At 43.6% G+C, this 19,197-nt stretch overlaps 1 protein-coding gene across 1 annotated transcript in view; it reads left to right on the top strand.

The window, feature by feature from the left end:
- CALY (calcyon neuron specific vesicular protein) overlaps positions 1-19,197 on the top strand; it is a 113,581-nt gene that overhangs the window by 40,720 nt on the left and 53,664 nt on the right. The window lies entirely within an intron of this gene.

Raw genomic sequence — 19,197 nt, 5'->3', positions numbered from 1 at the left:
TCTTCAGAGCCTACCTATGAAAATCGCTCTTCTGGGAGCCTACTGGAATTCTGCATAATGTTCCACCTCCACCTCCCCATGTCTATGTATGTAGATTCTTTAGGGTTTTTGCTTATTTTGTCATTTGCGTCATCAGCTGCCTAAGCAGGTGACCTGGCTTTCTTTGGGTAATATCTCTACCTTGTGCCAAATTCAGGATTAAGCACCTATTGGGGATCAGTGCCTAATAACCCCCAATGGCATGGGTATTTTCTTCCCTCACATACTGTACCTTCCTCATTTCCCCTCCTTCTATACTCCTTCCCTCTCTTTTTAGTCCATCAATGGATTCTCAGCACCTACTAGGCACATGGATTATGGGGAATACTCAACCTGAATGGAGTGGCAGTCTTACCAATAGAACCCTCCAATAAGCAGGAAACAGCCCATTTGTGGCTGCTGTATGGCTCTTGTTCACGTCCTCTCAGAAGTTTGCCATGGGCTAAGCCCATCCGAGATGCTGAGGGCCTTCCTCAATTTCTCCTAATTTCTCCTAACATCATGAGTATGCCACTGGAGCACTTGGGATGCCCATTAGGTTATTCCTCATTCTCACTACATAACCAGTTCATTTTATTTTTCGTCATACTTTTTTAAATATTAAATGGCATCCTCTACCTGGGTTCCACTTTGTAGTTCCTTATTTTTTTAAGTTCTGTACCTGCTTACACTCACCACACATTTTTTCCTTGATATTTAAGCAAGACTCATTTTCAGTTTTTCAGATTCTGTACTAAGCATCTACTATATGTGCCTGACATTGTACTGAGCAGTGAAAACAAAGATTAAAAAACAATTAAATAGTTTCTGCCCTTAAGATGTTTACATCCTACTGTTTGGTATAAGGAGGAAAAACTTTTTAAAATTAGAGTTATATAAAAGTGAAACGAACTGCCTCTGGGTAGTGAACTTCCCATCTCTGGAAGGCTAGATGATTGTCAAGGCAACCACAGAGGGAAATTCCTGACTGGGTATATCCTGGGATATGCTCTGGCTATGTCCTGGGATCATCTGAGAGGATCTTTTAGAATCTCTGAGTTGTAAGGGACCTGCGGTTTCTTAGACCTTGTCAGCCTCTGCTTTAAGATGGCTGTTGTCAAGGGCAGCCCTGTAGGTGGTGGCAGTTGGAGCTGTCCATCCATGTACAGTCTAGAAGGTACTGGAGGCCCGGGGCACTGTCTCCCTGCACACCAGCGCACGTCTTGTGGCACACAGCCACAGGAAAGGTGAGTGCAGCTAATTGAGGAAAGTTTTGGTTGAACTCATATTCCTGTTATCTTAATATCATATCCTTGTGACCTCAGACCCCTCTGAATTCTTTTCTTCATTCTAGGGCTGACCCATATTCTTCTGGGGCCATTGCCTCTGTCCTCTTGAATCAAAACTCTGGATCTCAGTAACTGATTATAACCCCTGCCTTCTTTGGGAATTGATAGCCTTGTCCCTCCATGGAGAGACTTCCCTCTGGGCCATGGGATCTGCTCAGGCTCCCCTTGCCCCCATGACAGGTCCTACTCCCTCCCAGGTGAATTCTGCTTTTCTGGGTTAGTGGAAAACTTGAAGAAATAGGACAAGAAGGAAACACTGAATATATTTGGCGGTTTGAAAATACCCACCATTGGGTGATAGGAAGACCTGCCACAAAGAGGGAGTCCTTCCCCAATTTGATCCCTCCCTCATCTGAGGACCATCTTAACTTCATCTAACATGGCTGGGTGCCAGACAGACTCAGCACCCCTGGAGGTAACTTCTCACCTTCCTTTCTCTTCCCACTTCATCTGGGTTACTTAATTGCTCACATGGCTTAGATGAGAAGGTATCTCTTCATCTCCCATGGAATACCACCAGGACTTACCATCTGCCCTGTCTTTATGCCTTGCAGAGCCCCCCTTCTCACCACCCCCCCCCGGACTATCATCTTACCTATTTATGTAACCTAGCAAACTCTGGGCTTTGCCATCCACCCTATTACTGCACCCTGAGGAATTCTAGGCCTTTCCATATGGCCTGCAGCTGAGCCTTTAAAAAAATGTGTTTTCTTCCCCAGGTGATGTGTGAGTACCCTGAGAGTGAGTACCATCTCCCTTTTTTCCTATTTGGATTGCCGTGCTTAGTACATTGCTTAACACATAATAAGAGCTTAATAAATGCTCTTTCATTCATTCTTACTTTCAGGGCATTTTCTGATTTCTCTAAGTGAGATGAAATCTTGACATAGTGTGGAAGCTGGGATTTGAACACCAAACCCAGGGCTCTTTCCACTAAGGACCGGTGAGACCCAGATGTTATTTTACCTATTGGGGCCTCACTCTCCTTCTCCAGAATGAGGACACTGGACAAGAAGATTTCTAACTTCTCTTCCAGCTCTAAATCTGGTGATTTCTGAACTCCAGCTGATTCCCAGGAAAGCCCTCATCATCCTTCACTTTGTCTCCTTCATGTCAGTAAATGGGATCAGGAATGCCTCCTCTCAGAAAAGCACCTGAGTGACTGCTCATCGGCAGTGGGGATGGTGATTTATGCCGTCCTGTAGATGCTCCAAAAGTGTTCTAGCTAGGGAGGAACAGGAGGGAAAGGTCCCTTCCCCCAGAGAGCTTCACTGAGTAGAGCTCATCACTGTCAGCTCTTAAAATAAGACAATGCCAACAGGAGGGGAAGATTAAAATAAAGAGAGGGTGACTGAGAGGTGTGATTAAGTTGGCAAGCAAATGATTCCATTCCGAAGTGGCACTCTCTCCCTCTCTCTCTGTCTCCCTCTCCCTCTGTCTCTCTGTCTCTCTCTCTGTCTCCCTCTGTCTCTCTCTCTCTGTCTCTCTCTGTCTCTCTCTCTCTCTCTCTGTCTCTCTCTCTCTCTCTCCCTCCCCCCCCCGCCTCTCTCACTGTCTCCCTCTCCCTCTCCCTCTGTCTCCCCCCGCCTCTCTTTTGTCAGGCTGTCTTATTCTCCCCTCTCACTTAATGAGGTTCACTGCAGATTGCTTCATCCAGACATGGCATACCACCTTGTATCTGCCCCCAGCATGAAGGGGGCTGCTTGGTCTTGGGGAAAATACATGAGGCTATATAAGCCAGAAAATGTGGATTTGGCATTAAATGGTCAGCCATTTGAGATGTCATAAAATTTGACATGGGCAGCTAAGTGGCACAGTGGATAGAACTCTAGCCCTGAAGTCAGGATGACTCATCTTCCTGACTTCAAATCTGGCCTTATACACTAGCTGTGTGACCCTAGGCAAGTCAACTAACCCTGTTTGCCTCAGTTTCCTTATCTGTAAAATGAGCTGGAGAAGGAAATGGCAAACCACTCTTTGCTAAGAAAACCCCAAATTGGATCATGAAGAGTCAGACACAACTGAAATAACTCAACAGCAAAATTTGGCATCTCCGGTTAGCCGTTGACTAATTGCAGGATGTTTAAATGAGCCATTTTCTCACTGTGCCTCAGTCTCCCTTCCTAGAATGATGGAAAATAGCCTACATCTCCAGTTCTGCTGACAGATCTCACAGTTCCTTTGTGCTAATGCTTGCTTTAGCGATGAGCTAGATATTTCAATGAGGAAGCCGTATTCATAAGTGGGTTTACTGACGACCCACGAAGTGGTCAGAAATATACTAGGCGCTGAGGGCAACACAGAGGAAGCCTAAGCCATCTTTGATTTCAGTGATGTTCCTTTTTTATTGGGAGAAATCCCACATTAATCAGTCAACAAGCATTTATTAAGTGCCAACTGTATGCCAGGCACTGTGTCAGATGCTAGGGATGCAGTGACAGAAGTAAGACAGTGCTTGGCCTTAAGGAGTTACATAATGTGGTCATTAGAGGGGTGGCCTCAGAGTCAGGATGACCACAGTCCTCCCCTAGGCACTCAGACTCCTTGATGTGGGAGCCAGCTGGTGGCACTATAGAGTGCTGGACCTGGAGTCAGGGAGACCTGAGTTCAAATCTGCCCTCAGACACTTAGTATGTAACTGAGTCACTTAACCTCTGCATGCCTCAGTTTCCTCTACTGTAAAATAGGAATAATAACAGTACCTGCCTCACAGGTTGTTGTGAGGATTGAATGAAAAAATATTGGTAATGCACTCAGCGTGTGTCTGGTGCACGACAGGTGCTACATAAATGCTTAATCCCTTTCCTTAGGAGGGGATACAAATTTTGCTATGGAGAAATGAGGGTTGAGATTGTAGTGAATAGAGTGCTAGACTTTGAATTACGAAGACCTGAGTTCAAATCCTACTTCAGAAACTTACTAGTCGTGTGACCCTGGGTAAGTCACTCTGCCTTAGTTTTCTCTTTTGTAAAATAGACATAATAATAGAACTTCCATCATAGGGTTGTCATGAGAGTCAAATGAGTCAAATGTAAAGTGCTTTGCAAAAAAATGCTAGATAAATGTTCATTGTTATTGTAAAATACCTCTATGTCTTGGCTATTTTAATTCATTAAACCTTTGCCCCATCCAGTTGCCACCATTGGAGCTTAGATATCCTGCAAGGAATGGGTACCCTGAAGCACATTATTAACCACAATGAATGGTTTGAATTCAGCAAATTCAGATTTCACAAGCATTCGCTGACCACCTACTATGTGCGAGGCCCTGTGGTAGTTGCTGGTTGCATAAATACAAAAATGAAACAGTCCCTGTCCTCAGTTTCTATCTATATCTCTGTCTCTGTCTATATCTTTCTGTGTCTGTCTCTCTCTCTGTCTCTCTCTCTCTCTTTTGGTTACATCCTACTTGAAGAGGGGGATGAAGGGTGTATGAAGGAAAAGGAGTAAGCCAGGTATGTAGACTGTTATAATACAAAAAAAGAGAACGATAGGGCAAAAGAGAAATCCAAACCATGTGCTCTGAGAATATACACATTCAGCTAGGAGGATCAGGGAAGGATTCACCAAGGAAGTGGCACCTGAACAGAGTAAGGGATGAAAAGGGAGTGCACCCAGCCATGACCACAGCCTGTGCAAATGCACGGAAGCAGGAAATGATAAGGGAACAGCAGAAGTCCAGTTTGGCTGGATTGTAGAGGGTGTGGAAGGTAGCAATGGTAACAAGTCTGGGAAAGTAATTGGGGGAGGGACTGCTTGTGAAGGGTTTTAAATACAGAGGAATTGACATTTGATCCTAAAGGCAAAAGGGAGCCACTGGAGTTTATTGAGCAGTAGAGTGACAGGACAAAACCACTGCTTTAGGAATATCACTTTTGGCAGCTGCGTGGAGGATGAACTGAAGAGGAGAGATGTGGGGGGCAGGGAGAGTGATTGGGAGGCAACTGAAATAGTATAGGCAAGAGACAGTAAAAGCCTGAATGAGGATGGTGTCTATGTGAGGGGGGGGAGAGAGAGAGAGAGAGAGAGAGAGAGAGAGAGAAGAGAGAGAGAGAGAGAGAGAGAGAGAGAGAGAGAGAGAGAGAGAGAGAGAATCAGAGAGACAGAGACGGAGAGAGAGAGACAAAGAAGAGAAACACAGAGAGAAAGAGAAAGAGAGAAACTGAGGGACAGAAACAAAAAATATTTTGGAGAAGGTAAATATCTGAGAGATATTTGAATTGAACCCCTGAGTAACTGGGAAGTATGGTGGCTCCATTCAACAGAAATGGGGAAGTTTGGATGAAGGATAGGTTTAGGAAGGAAGATGATTCCCATTTTGGACATTTGGGGTTTAATATGGTGGTGTGATAACTACATGGAAGTATCCATCAAACAGCTGGCAACGTGGGGCTAGAGTTCAGAGGAGAGATTAGGTCTAGACATGGTGTCATCTGTGAAGGAGCAATAAGATCGAACTCATGGGAGCGGATGAGGTCAGCAACGGAAGGAACATAGATAGGGGGAGTAGGACACCGTCTTAGAGGCCTCCCGTGCTCACAGACTGTGAGATGATAATTCAGCAGGGATGGAGAAGACTGGTCAGATGGCTAGTAAGAAAATCCTCAGAGGTGTAACCCCTACGGCACCCCCTCTTAGAACCCTTCCCTGAGCTTCCCAGTTGAAAGTGTATATTCTCAGAGCACACTATTTACATTTCTCCTTTGCCCTATCACTCTTTTTTTTTTTTGTATAGCAGTCTGTGCACCAGATTTACTCCCCTACCCTTCATACACACCCCACCGGAAGCTAAGGGTGGAGGGACTATGAGTGCAGGAGGCAGTGAACAGTGTTGAAAGCTGCAGAAAGGCCAAGGAAAAGGAGAATTGAGAAAAGGCCACGAGAGTTAGTAATTTAGCAAGCTTTGAGGTTATTCACGAAAAACCTAGGGCGCAGCAACATATGTGGTATGAAAGGAATTTGTTTGGAGTCTGAGGAGCTAGGTTCAAATCCTGTGATTCTGATACTGTACTGCTTGTGACCTTGGGATGTCATTTAACATCCCTGAATTTCATTTTCCTCAAATACAAAATCAGAGGGTTGAACTAGATGATCTCTAATATTATTTTCATTTCTAAATCTAGGGCTCATTAGCCTCTCTTTCTTCATCTATAAAATGGCAAAGGATGGGGTGAGGTGGGGGTGGGAGTGGGAGAGAGGAGTTGGGTTAGATGATTTCCAAGGTCCCTTCCCACTCTAAAAAGCACACACTCAGACTGGCTCAAAAGAGGATGTTTGATGAAACTGGGTTTTTAACCTAAAATCCCCTTGGGTTGTTCAGGGCTAGGCTCACTTATCTGAGCTCTGTCAGGATGGCACCTCCCTGGGGGAGTAAACAATTTCCAAAGGCTTCCATGGGGCTGCTTCCAGTACATTAATTGGACATCTTAGCAGCACCTGACTCCAGGCAGAAGCTGCCCCATACCCCACCCACTTCACATTTTTGTTTTGCTTGTAATCACTTTTGGGCCTCTTTATTACCAAATTCTAACAGAAGGTCTTTCTAAATACACAATCATCCATTTATAACCGAAACTCAATTCCCCCTTCCCCCTCAGGATAAATGGATTGAGGGAATCTTTCTCTATCTTTAATTACATGGGGCAAATTATTCTTTGAATAAGGCTTCAATAAAAGATTTAGCAATGGAGAAGTTGGCCAGATTGATTGTTAATTTGGATCCTTAAAAATTCTATTCACTGCAGTAATTAAGGTCTTAGTTTTCCCCCTATCCCCCACTTCTTTTCATATTCCTGTTCTTAATGACAGGCCAAGGCCTCTTGGGGATACTCTAGACTTCCCCACTATTTCCTCACTCCCACCATATGTCTGACCATGACATGCATGCAACTAAGACGAAACTATTTAGGCTTTTAAAACGTTAGCAATGGAAAGACTTTAAGATGATCAAGTTCAATGCTCTCATTTTACAGAGAAGGAAACTGAGGCTCAAAGTGATTGTAATTTATTCAGGGCCACCAACCTGGCTAATGCCATAGAGCTAAGCCCCAAGTCTCTGGACTTATGGTTAATTTTTCCCCATTCTACCAAACATAACCTTCCCAGAATCATAGCATGTTACAGCTAGAAGGTAGAGAGAAACTGTCTACAAAGGGGTTCTTAACCTGGGGACCATGAACCTGTTGTCTTTTTAACATTTTCATAACTATTTCAATATAATTGATTCCATTTGTACTCTGTGTATTTGCTTTTGTGCATTTAAAAACATTTTTCTGAGAAGCAGTTTCTAGGCTTCACCAGACTGCCCAAGGGGTCTATCACACACAAAAAGTTAAGACCCCTAAACCAGCTCAGCCCCCTCATATTCACAGAGGACTTAAATACCATTGGGGTTCAGAAGGGTTGAAGAGGAGACCTTCCAGCTAAAGTAATCAGGGAAAGCTTTATGGAGTTTGGGTGGGCAGATAGAGGGCAAGGTGGGCAGGAATTTCAAAGAGGATCCATGTGTCAATCAACAAGTATTTCTTAGACACTTACTGTGTGCCAGGCACTATACCAAGTGCTGAGGTTACAAAAATAAAAAAGAAACAATCCCTGTCCTCAGGGAGCTTACATTCACTCAAGGGAGATGATACAATTATACAGAAATGTACATAATCAATAGAGGGCAGAAGTCTATGAGTACATGAATATATAGAGGAATTAAATTGTGACTAGATACAGGGGTGGGAACCTGACTGAGTCCAAGTTTTACAGAACAAATCCTTTTCTTAAGGGGATTTGTTCTGTGAAGTTTGGATTCAGTCAAAGGGCCACACTTGAGGACCTAGAGGGCAATAGGTTCCCCACCCCTGGACTAGATGTTTGGTGACAGTGAGCAGATCAGCCTGGTTGGAGCAGAACATCCTGGTGGGGCTGCATGAGTGAAAAGGATGGCAAGGTTGTTGGGATCCAGGTTCTATCAGGCCTTGAGGCAGTGGAGGGTAGAGGAAAGGGTAAGAAATGTGGAAAGTCATCAGAGACTCTTTGCAAAGAATCCTGCTTCTGACACTACTTATATGATGTTAAGCAAATCACATCCTCTTACTGGCCTCTATTTTCCCATCTGTAGAATGAAGGAGTTGACTTGGATGACCTCTGAGGACACTTCTCAATTTAAATCTGTGATCATATTATGTGTGCATTCACATACGTACGTTTGAAACAAACGTGCTTTGGTTCCTATCCTAGAGAAAGGACTGCCATGTCTCCCTCAGGATTCTAGGAGTATCCTGGGGGCAAGGAGGAGATTGGGAGTGAAGAGGATGAGGTTATCTTTTCTCGAATGTCATCGGCTGGCGGCACCATTGGTCACTCCAGCTCCATGTCCAGATCTGGCACAATTGCTGAATGATTCCTCGTCTCAGCTACTGCTGGGCTGGGGTCCTGAAGGTCACTACTTAGGCTCTTGATGCCAGGCTGGCTACAATGTGCGGATGCCATTCTCCTGGCCTTTGGAAACACACAGGGTCAGAGGTCCCAATCTGATCACCTAAAACAGAAAGGAACAAATGCAAAGGCAGGAAAAGAGAAAGAGCACAGACCTCTATTGGCTTTGGTAAGGAGACCCCAAGACCTCTCCCCAGGTGCCATCAGTCAAGGGGCAGCCAAAGATTGAGGCTCTAATCGGTTATCCTCTTGGAAAACCTCCACGTCCAAAGACTCTCCTATTCGCCATATAGTCTGCTGACTGGAAACAGTTACAGAATGTCTATGAATGTTCTCCAAGGCACTTCCATTATGCACCATCACAACCATAGCAGAAGTGTCTCCAGACGATCCCATGTGGGGAGACATTGTCAGAGGTGCTATGTGCACACGCTAGTAGTGTGTGTGTGTGTGTGTGTGTGTGTGTGTGTGTGTGTGTGTGTGATTAGATTGTGAGCTCTTTGAGGGCAGAGACTGTTTTTTAGCTTTCTTTATAGCCTCAGTGCTTAACAAAGTGCTTGGCACATTATAGGTGCTTAAAAATGCTTATTGACTGACATATATATGTATGTGTGTTTATGTATATATGTAATACATGTATGTATATATGTTCATATACATACATACATAAAGGCATATATGTATGAGAGAAAAAGTCTGTGTTGATTGAGAATTAGCCTTGGAATCAGGAAGACCTGGGTTCAAGCCAAGCATAATTCATTAGCGGCAGATTTGTTATTAGAGCCCAGCTTTCCTGACTCCCAGTCAGATCCACCACACCAAACTTTTTGTATACTAACCCAGGGGTGGGGAACCTGTGGCCTTCTAGGTCCTCACATGTGGCCTAATGACTGAATCCAAATTTTACAGGACAATTTGTTGTTCATCAGATTCGGTCAAAAGGCCTCACTTAAGGACCTAGAAGACCACATGTGGCCTTAAGGCTGCAGATTCCCCACCCCTGTGACTCACCTCTCTTACTTCAGCACCTTCAGGATCTGTGATTTTTATCCATGTGTCATTCCTTCTACCATCATACCTCCACAACCCTCTAAGACTTAACAGATGATCTTCAAGAATTGTTTTATTGAAAAAACAATCATTATCTTGCTACCTACCTGGAGATGGGCTTCTTCAAACTTGGGCTGGTTCTCACTCAAAAAGCATGCATCTCATCACTAGATTTAAGCAGAAGGTTTTTTTTTTTTCGTCTTGGTAGGATTTCCAGAAAGTGTTCCAAGGATATGGCCTCTGAGAGCCCAGGCTCATCTTCATGCCATGATGAGGCAATGGAGGAGAACTTTGGCCAAAGAGCTTAATCTTAGTGCTGGGAATTCACAAAGCAACACCTAGCACTTCACAGTTTCTTTACAGGAAGTCTGTCATAGGACCTGCCGTGACAAGCAAGTTTCCTTTTCACTTGACATTGAAAACCATCTATGTCTCAGCCAAACTGGAATATCTCATCACCTTCTCTTAGCACAGTGCCTGGCACATAGTCAGCACTTAATAAATATGTGGTGACTGACTGACTGACCCTATCTCATGAGCCCATCCTAGAAGTAGCAAGTGGCAGCATTATGACATCAGAAATATTATTCTCTCGTCTTCAGTATTGTGCTCAATTTACCTCCTACAAGCCAAGTGAAATTGGTTATCGATCATAATACCGTCAGGTGCCCATGTCTCATAGCAACAAAGCTTTACCAGAGCTGGGTGGGCACAGCTGAGGTGGCTGGCACCTACAGACTTAATTTCAGCCTTTTACTATCTCTTATAATCAAAACTCTCAAGTCAGCTCCAAGAAAAGACCCTCCTATAGCCGTAGAATAGGAAAGGTGGTAGAATGTTGAGATATCTAGCTCCTTCATTTCTTTTATTTATTTATTTGTATTGATGACTTGTTTTTGTCATATTCATTTCCAAATACACTCCACCTCACCCACCACACAATGAGCCTTGCCTTGTACCGGTTGTGAAAAATCAGTTCAGCAAAACCAACCCACACATTCACTACAAGTGAAAGCATATGGAACCTTCAATGCCTAGAGTCTCCCATCTCTCCAGTGAAAGGAAGGAAGTACATGTGCTCATCTCTTCTTTGGTTCTTTCAACTTTTAAATAAGCAAATTGAAGCACAAATAAGGAAAATGATGAGCGCAAAGGCACACAAACCTAAAAATCAATTGTTCTTGTTCAGTAATGTCCAACTCTTTGTGACCTTACATGGAGTTTTCTCGTTGCAGATACTAGAGTGGTTTGCCATTTCCTTCTTCAGTGGATTAAGGAAAACAGAGGTTAAGTGACTTGCCCAGGTCACACAGTGAGTGAGTTTCTGAGGCTGAATCTGAACTCAGTTTTTCTGATTCTAGGCACCTAGCTGCCTCCAATGAGCATATATTACAGAAGCAAAAAAAGAATTGATTTACTACATAGCATAGTTAGCATTGGTGTCTCACTTTAAGATTTGTGTGTCCTTTCTTTTTTTGCTGTGTGGGTTTTTGTTTTGTAAACATGTTCTGTAACAGTTGGATAATTTTTAAAATATATATATTTTTAAAAATGTGTTTGACAAATCTATTGATAATTTAGATATAGGCACGGATGTCATGCTCATCCAATTTAGCTTAGAGAAAGATGGGAGGAATATAGTTAGCATATTGGATGACAGCATTCAGATCCCAAAAGATCTAGGCATCTTAGAGGAGCTAGCCGGATTTAATAAAATAAGTTTTAGTATGAACAAATGAAAAGTCCTAGAGTTGGGTTCAAAAAGTCAATTGCACAGTTGCCAGATGGGAGAAATTTAGCTAGACAAAAGTTTCTGAAATGGAATTCATTCAATTATCTTAGTTTGTTACCAGACTCAGTTAGTGCAGAACATGGAATATCTCTTATTTTCTACAGAAAAGAATGTTCCCTTGCACGTTTCTCACTAAGGAGTCAGAAATGATAAGAACCGATATTTCTGTCTGATTGCAAGAACAATAAGGAAGGCAACAAATTCATCAGAAGGAAGAAGGGGCTGGACTATGTCCTCTCTAGGGCTTTTTCTAACTCTCACATTCTATAAGACCTTGAGGGCAAATGAAAGTAGGGGAGACCCTTGTGGGGAAGCTGATTCTTGATAGGAACCATAAGCAAAGACTGCAATTTCATCAGGGTGGGGAACTTCCTCTACTAACACAGATAAACCCCCAGGAGTTGCCTAAGGCATATAAAGGTTAAGTGCCATCAGTCACACAGTAAATATGAGAAATAAAATTTGAATAGAGGTCTTTCTGGTTCTAAGCCCAAATGTTTAATCCAGTATGCCATCCTGCTTCTCAGGAGGAAGAGGAGCTCTGTAATCTTGGGTAAGTCACTTAATCTCTCTGTAGCTCAGTTTCCACAACTGTTAAATGAGGTGTTGACCCTGGTAGACTTCCAGATCTAAATCTTTGATCTTATGAACTACTAGGACAGCTAGATGGTGCAGTGTATAGACTGCCAGGCCCAGAGTCAGAAGACTCCTCTTCCTAAGCTCAAATCTGGCCTCAGACATTTAGTGGCTGAATGGCCCTGGGCAAGTCACTTCACCCTGTTTGCCTCAGTTTCCTCCTCTGTAAAATGAGCTGGAAAAGGAAATAGCAAACTACTCCAGTATCTCTGCCAAGAAAACCCCAAATGGGGTCATAAAGAGTCAGACATGACTAAACAACAAAATGAACTACTTTAATTCTAGGAGGAGGAGGTTTAAGGTTTATAAAGATGTGTCTTACATGGCTAACAACAGCTCTGTGAAATAGCTATTGCAGATATCATCCCCATTTTATCAACTGTTTGTGGAATGGTTTCCCTGGTTAAACTCACCTGGCTAGCTCCTGTTGACATTCATATGTGTATGCATGTGGCAGGGAGGGAGGTAAGGGGAGCACCAGAACACAGTGAGATGGTTGAGAGCTTGAATTCCCTTCCGTAGGGGGTGTCTTCCCTTTCTTGAATCAGATGAATAGAAAGAACGTGGCTGTCAAAAAACCATTATAACATAATCCCAAGCCTCCCCCTTACCCATTTTACTAACATCATTTCTGAAATGTGTAATTGAAATGAAATCTGGGAGCAGATTGGTGCCAAAATTACTGTTTTAGTTCATGCAAGTGTATTTCCATATTCCTTTTTCTGTTGTCATGGAGACACAAGGAATGTGTAAGAGGCAAAGTCAACAGCAGCATTCAGGGATGGGCATCTGATTGGGAAGTTTAAACCTTAGAAATACATTCAACTGAAAATAGGAAATCTAAGTGTGGTCCTTTGAGGGGAGAGATGTCCATCAAAAATAAAAATGTCCATGATGGCATAGCAGAGGAAGAAGCCATTAGAACCTGGTTCACAGCCAAATTCTTTCCAACCAGGTAGGTAGCTGGTGGATGGCAGCTATTGGTTTAGCTTTTCTGGAATTGGGACCTGCTTTAGGGAAGGCAAAATTTGGTTGCCACTTCCTTATAGGCAATGATGATGATGATGAGTCTCTAGGGTGGAGGCTTTGTAGCCCAAAGGAAAGTGAGGGCAGGGAAGGAAAAATACAAATCTTTTCATCAGTAGCTTCCCCTGTAAAATGAGGGGATTGGGTTAGATGATCTTCAAGGTCCCTTTTGAACTCCGCTGTGATCATTGTAATTAATAATAATAATAATGACAAGAATAATGGCTGCCATTTGTAAAGTTGCTTTAGGTGTCATCTGGTCCAACTGCTCATTGTGCACGTGAGGATATTGATGCTCCAAGATATTAACTGACCTGCTCACGGTCACACTGGTAGAAAGTGCTAGAGGCTGGATGTGAACAGAGGTTTTCCTGACTGTGAGTCGAGGATGCCATACACCACGCCAACCAGCATCTCAGATTCTTTGGGTTTGGGACCTGGAAGAGATCTTAGAGGTCATCCAAGTAGAAAGGACACGTGTGTGAAGCCAGTACACCTTTGCTCAGGGCATGTTTCCATTATTTCCATTATTTAAACATTTATTAAATGACTCCTGTGTGTGGTGGTTGGCAGGGTCATTGTCATCAACAGAGAGCCAAGGAGTTTTGCTGTTGGTGTTCAGTCATTTCAATTGTGGCCAACTCTTCATGACCCCATTTAAGGTTTTCTTGGCAAAGATACAGGAGTGGTTTGCCATTTCCTTCTCCAGCTCATTTTACAAATGGGGAAACTGAGGCAAGCAGAGTGAAGTGATTTGCCCAGGGTCACACAGCTAGTTAAGTATCTGAGGTCATATCTGAACTCAAGAAGATGAATCTTCCTAAATTAGGTCCTGCACTCTAACCACTGTGCAACCTACATGCCCCTGGAGCCAGGGACACCTGAATTCAAATCCTGCTTCCGACAAATGTGACCCTCAATGAATTATTTAATGCCTTAGTGCTCCAGAGAACTCTGTAAGATACAACTTGCAGAGAAGCTCCTGACCTGTATCAGTGGAGGGAGTTTCCTTCTCTGAAAGTTCCCTATACCGGTGACATCTCTCATCTAGTCCTGATCCCTGTCTCTATTATGGACAAAATCTGGAGTTAGGCTCTAGGGCTACAAGGATGAAAGATAATTACAAGCATTTCCCTAAAGAATGCAGATTTAGGGAAGGGGGAGGCAAACACTGGATTAGGGCCTGGGCACAAAAAAGGATGATTCAAGGTAGAATGTAATAGCACAGAGGAGGCCTGGACAAAGATTTAAGAGAAATTTGAGAAGGGAGAGATCCCCTCCTGCTGTAGGGATTCGAGAAGGCATCTTGGAGGAGCTGGGAGAAAGGAATTGCAATAAAAGGAGAAGTATATTCTAAGGTTAGGATACAAGTGTTATCAATGCATGGAGGTAGGACTATCTCTGAACCAGACTTTAGGAGAGCATGGAGACAGATCTGGGCAGGCTTAGAAAGGGGCACAGTTTGCACTGGAAGAGAGGGCATATTTAAAGAGCCAAATAAGTGACAAAACATTTAATAGTGCACTAATCCCTGAGGACAGAAATACAAGAAAGCATGATAGCTCTTGGCCCCAAGGGCCTTACATTCTAATTAGGAATACAATACCAAAAGATGAGTCAGGAAGGCAAGAGATGTCCATTAGAGGAGGCATGGCTTGGAAATGGTGGCCCAGAAGTCACCTGGAGGCCCAGTTCTGGGCAAGATGCATGGTCTAATAAAAAGAGAGCTGACCTGGAGTCAGGAGGACTGAGTTCCGGTCCTATTTATGACGCCAACTAGCTGATTGACCAAGGGCATGCCACAGCCTCTCTGAGCCTTAGTTCCTCATTAAAATGTTTATAACAATAATTGCAATTTCTCATAGAATAATTGTACACCACTAATGGTGTGATAAGCCACAGCATCTTTCTAGTCTTTGGTTTACTCATCTGCAAAATGAAAGGTAGAAGGGCTGGGCATCACAGTAGATGATCTCTTAATTCCATGATTTCATCCTCCTTTCCAGCCTCATCTCTCACTAGCTGTTTCACATACCATATATCCCAGGAAAACTGTACTGCTCGTGTTCTCTGAATTCATCTTGCCCTCACTGTGCTTTTATTTACCTTAGCTCCAATACCTGAAATAAACTACTCTCTCTGCCTACTGAAATCTTTTTCATCCTTCAGGGGACCAGATCAGGGCCCATCTCCTCCATCAAGTTTTCTTGATTCTCTGAACAATCTCTACCCTGCCCCTCCACCCCTCTGCAGAAGTAATCTCTCCATCTTCAGACATTTCAGTGATGACTGTCTAGACCCTTCCCCTGCTTTTATCGTATTCTAAGTTGTGCTAGATTTATTTGTATACATGCCTTATCTTCCCCGCTAGACTTTCTGCTCCATGATGGCAGATACTATGTCTCATTCATCCTTGTAACAGCCACAGGACTAGCATAAGAGGTTGCATGAAGAAAACTCATTTTTAAAAATGGTTGAGTTTGCTGGACCAGAAAATGTCCTTAAAACATGCTGGATAAATCTTCATCCTTCCAGGCTGGAATTTTGTATTTCCTGGGAGAGTGAGGGACAGGATGTGGGGAAAGGACAAAAATGCAAGTTATGTCCCAAGCACTAGCTAAGCACCTGATTGTCTCTGGCCAGAAGGTGGGGAGGGAGGAAGGCAGGAGCTCAACCCAGAAGACATGTTCTGGGTCTGTCTCCAAGGGACTGATTTCTGTTCCATATCACACTTGATAGAGGCATCAACCTAAGTGAATAAGAGCCTTATCTGACAATATAATGAAATAATTTCTTTGGACATTTGACTTAATTATACCCTCAACCAAAGGTCACAGGATTAAAATGATGGAGGCTTAGGGCCACACAGTCTTAGCAGTTTAATTGCACCCAGGGCTGGAGTAATTAATATCTATTTTAAGGAATGGCCTAGTAGAAGCCAGGCCACTTAGACCCAAAGATGCTGAGCTGTAAGAAGCCAGACACAGCTTAGTTTCTACTTGCTTCTTCACTTCTCTTTCTATGACATAGGGTAACAGATTGATAACTAGAAGGAACTTTATGGACCATCAAGTCCAATCCTTCATTTTATAGAAGAGGAAACTGAATCCCTGAGAAGATAAATGGTTTGCCCCAAGTTACATATATAGTAAGTAGCAGGGATTTGAACCCAGGTCCTCAGATGCCAAACTCAGAGCTCTTCTCTTGTAAGGACTTTGTCTCTGGATTTATAGCTTAGCCAAAGGCAGTTCCCATATAGTAGACTTCTGACTCAGTTTCCCCTTTTCTGACAGGGAATTTACCTCTCCTTTACAGAGCTTTTACTTGTTCCCATGGATGGGGCACTTCAGAGTTTCATTCTCTAACATGGACCTAATCAAACTAGTCCCAGGTTTCAAATTACCTTCAGTGTCCTGACCAGTTTTAACTGGTTTCCTGCAAAACAAAAAGAAACATTCTATAGAGGGTCCTACCAGGGGTCCCTCCTCTCCTGGGAATGCAAAAACTAGTCATACCCCTCTCAGATTAACACCTGAGGCACCAACCCAGAGGGAGATATCCAACCTGTGCCAGGAGAACCAGTTGGGCAGAGCATCTGGGTCTACAGAGTGGAGGTCAGCTAGGTGCCAGAAGAGTATGATGAAGCCTTTTTCACTGAGGCTCACTGCCTTAGTGCACTTTGATTTCACAGCAGGTTGTGAAAGAAAGGGTTAAATAGCCAGCATCATCAGTCTTGCCTGATACTAGGTGATCAAGACCTCACTTGACTTTTTCTGGGTAGGCCTGGTGGCTAAGGAGTTTCCTGGGATGTCTCAGCTGTGAAATTCTGATCTAAGGGGAGTTGCTGTTTGGCGGGCCTGGCTCAAGCCAAGTCCTGCCCTGACTGGGCTCTTCCATCCCAGGGCATCCCTACATCAATCCAGCCAGACTGTCCTTCTTCTTGCTCCTTACATATGACATCATTCTTTTCTGGGCAAACTCCCAGGTGCTGATGACCCTCTGGGTAACTTTCCATTCTCAGTGCTCCAGAGATCAGGATTTTCTCCACTAAATTAGTATCACTTCTCTTTTGATATCCTGGTATACTGGTAAATGTTTACCAAGCAACTCCAGTGTCCCCCTGCATGTAAATGTAGCTTCCGAGTGGTGCACACTCTAATTAGAGTAGGAAAAATCACAAGAGCATGGGAAGTTCAGAATTTTATAGTACTCTCTAGTTCCCTTTCCTAATTCCCTGCTACTTCTGTAATATCTACCGGGAGTTTAAACTTTAGATCCTTGGTTCTGGATCTCAAATCCCTAGGTGGTCACGGGGCCAAGTGATGCCCTTGTGTCTGGGCCTCGATCTGCCTTCTAGTCCCCCACTGAAACTATTTCTCCTGAAGCTGCACAATCCCTCCCTCTACTGTTGCCTTGAATTCTACTTACAAAATTGGCTTGAATGGAATTTCCTCTTTGTGGGTGACAGAATTCCCAAGCAGCTCAGCTACAATGCCCCAGCCCTAAATCTTCCTCAGCTGATGTCTCCATGACCAGTAGTAGTCATCTTTTTTGCTTAGACCTCCTGCACTTGGTTTCTCTAAAAACTTCATGATTCTCATGTCTCTCCAGGATCCCTAGGTCCCCTATGGGGTACAGAGCTCAGATCACTATTTCTAGCTTTCATTGGCAGCAAAACAATATATGAAGCCCTGATTCGCAGCCCATTTCTGAGATATCAACACTCACATAGAATGTTTAAAAACTAACTCTGGTGAGCAGGATTAAATTGTCTCCAAAACACCATGATTTGTTATGGATTTTCCTCTTTCTTATTACCTTGATAAAGTAACTGATTCAAGGTCACACTAAGGAGTTAGAGGCAGAGAAGGGTCTAGAATTCCTATGACTCAACTCCCAGTCTTATGCTCTTTTCCCAACACCATACCTTTCTACAGTCAAAGGTATCCCTAGTCCTCTACTCTCCTCTGTTCTCCACCATCACTATTATCTCCACCCTTTCCACTGTTCCCTTTCCCCAAGAAGGGATGCAGGGTTTGTGGAATTACGCTTATCACAGCAGATCTGCTTAACACCACGTGTGGTTTCAGCAAAAATAGAGAATGACAATCCAGGGATTCCTGCAAAAGGCAGTAACATATGGCAGATACTTAAAGCTTAATGTTTAAAACTCACAGGGAGAGACGGTGCCAGGTGATCTGGGCGGTATAACAACACAAATGAGATTGATCGGCTGAAATGTAGCTACTGTTCTTGAAGGACGCATACATACACAAACATATGTGCATGCACGTGCGTGCGTGCGCGCACACACACACACACACACACACACACACACACACACACACACACCACACACACATACTGACCTGGTCGACATCCAGGGAAATGGGGAGAAGCCTGTTCAGGAGTTACCCTAAATAGTGCATTCATTTGTCATGAGAAGGCCAGACTGGTTGGTCTCTCAGGGTCTTCCCCACTCTGACACTCGATGACAACAGGACCATTAGAATATACCATATCCACATGCTACAGTTTTGGTTTAAAGGCAGAAAGGTTCCTCCATGTTTCACGAAATGGCACTCATCAGCAAAAAGCTGAAGTCGTCTGCTCATCCGGTGACTTAGGATAAGATAATGTCACTCCTCTGGGATGATTTTAACCTAACAAATAAGAGAGTTGGACTGCCTGATCTCAAAAACCCATTGCAATTTTAATAATTTGTGATTCTAAGAACATATGATGAGGCCACTGGATAGTGCAGGTAAATTCAATCGACCACGCAACAAATGACTACTATGTGTCAGTCACTGGGTTAGGTGTTGGTCAGCCAGCGAGAGAGCCCAAATACTGCTCTCCCTAGTGGTGGCTTCTATTCTGGGGTCACTCAAGGGAGGTT

Source organism: Phascolarctos cinereus, unplaced genomic scaffold (genome assembly GCF_003287225.1).
Source record: "Phascolarctos cinereus isolate Bilbo 61053 unplaced genomic scaffold, phaCin_HiC Scaffold_3;HRSCAF=262, whole genome shotgun sequence".
NCBI classification, from domain to species: domain Eukaryota; kingdom Metazoa; phylum Chordata; class Mammalia; order Diprotodontia; family Phascolarctidae; genus Phascolarctos; species Phascolarctos cinereus.
This window is presented reverse-complemented; position numbering and strand designations above follow the sequence as displayed.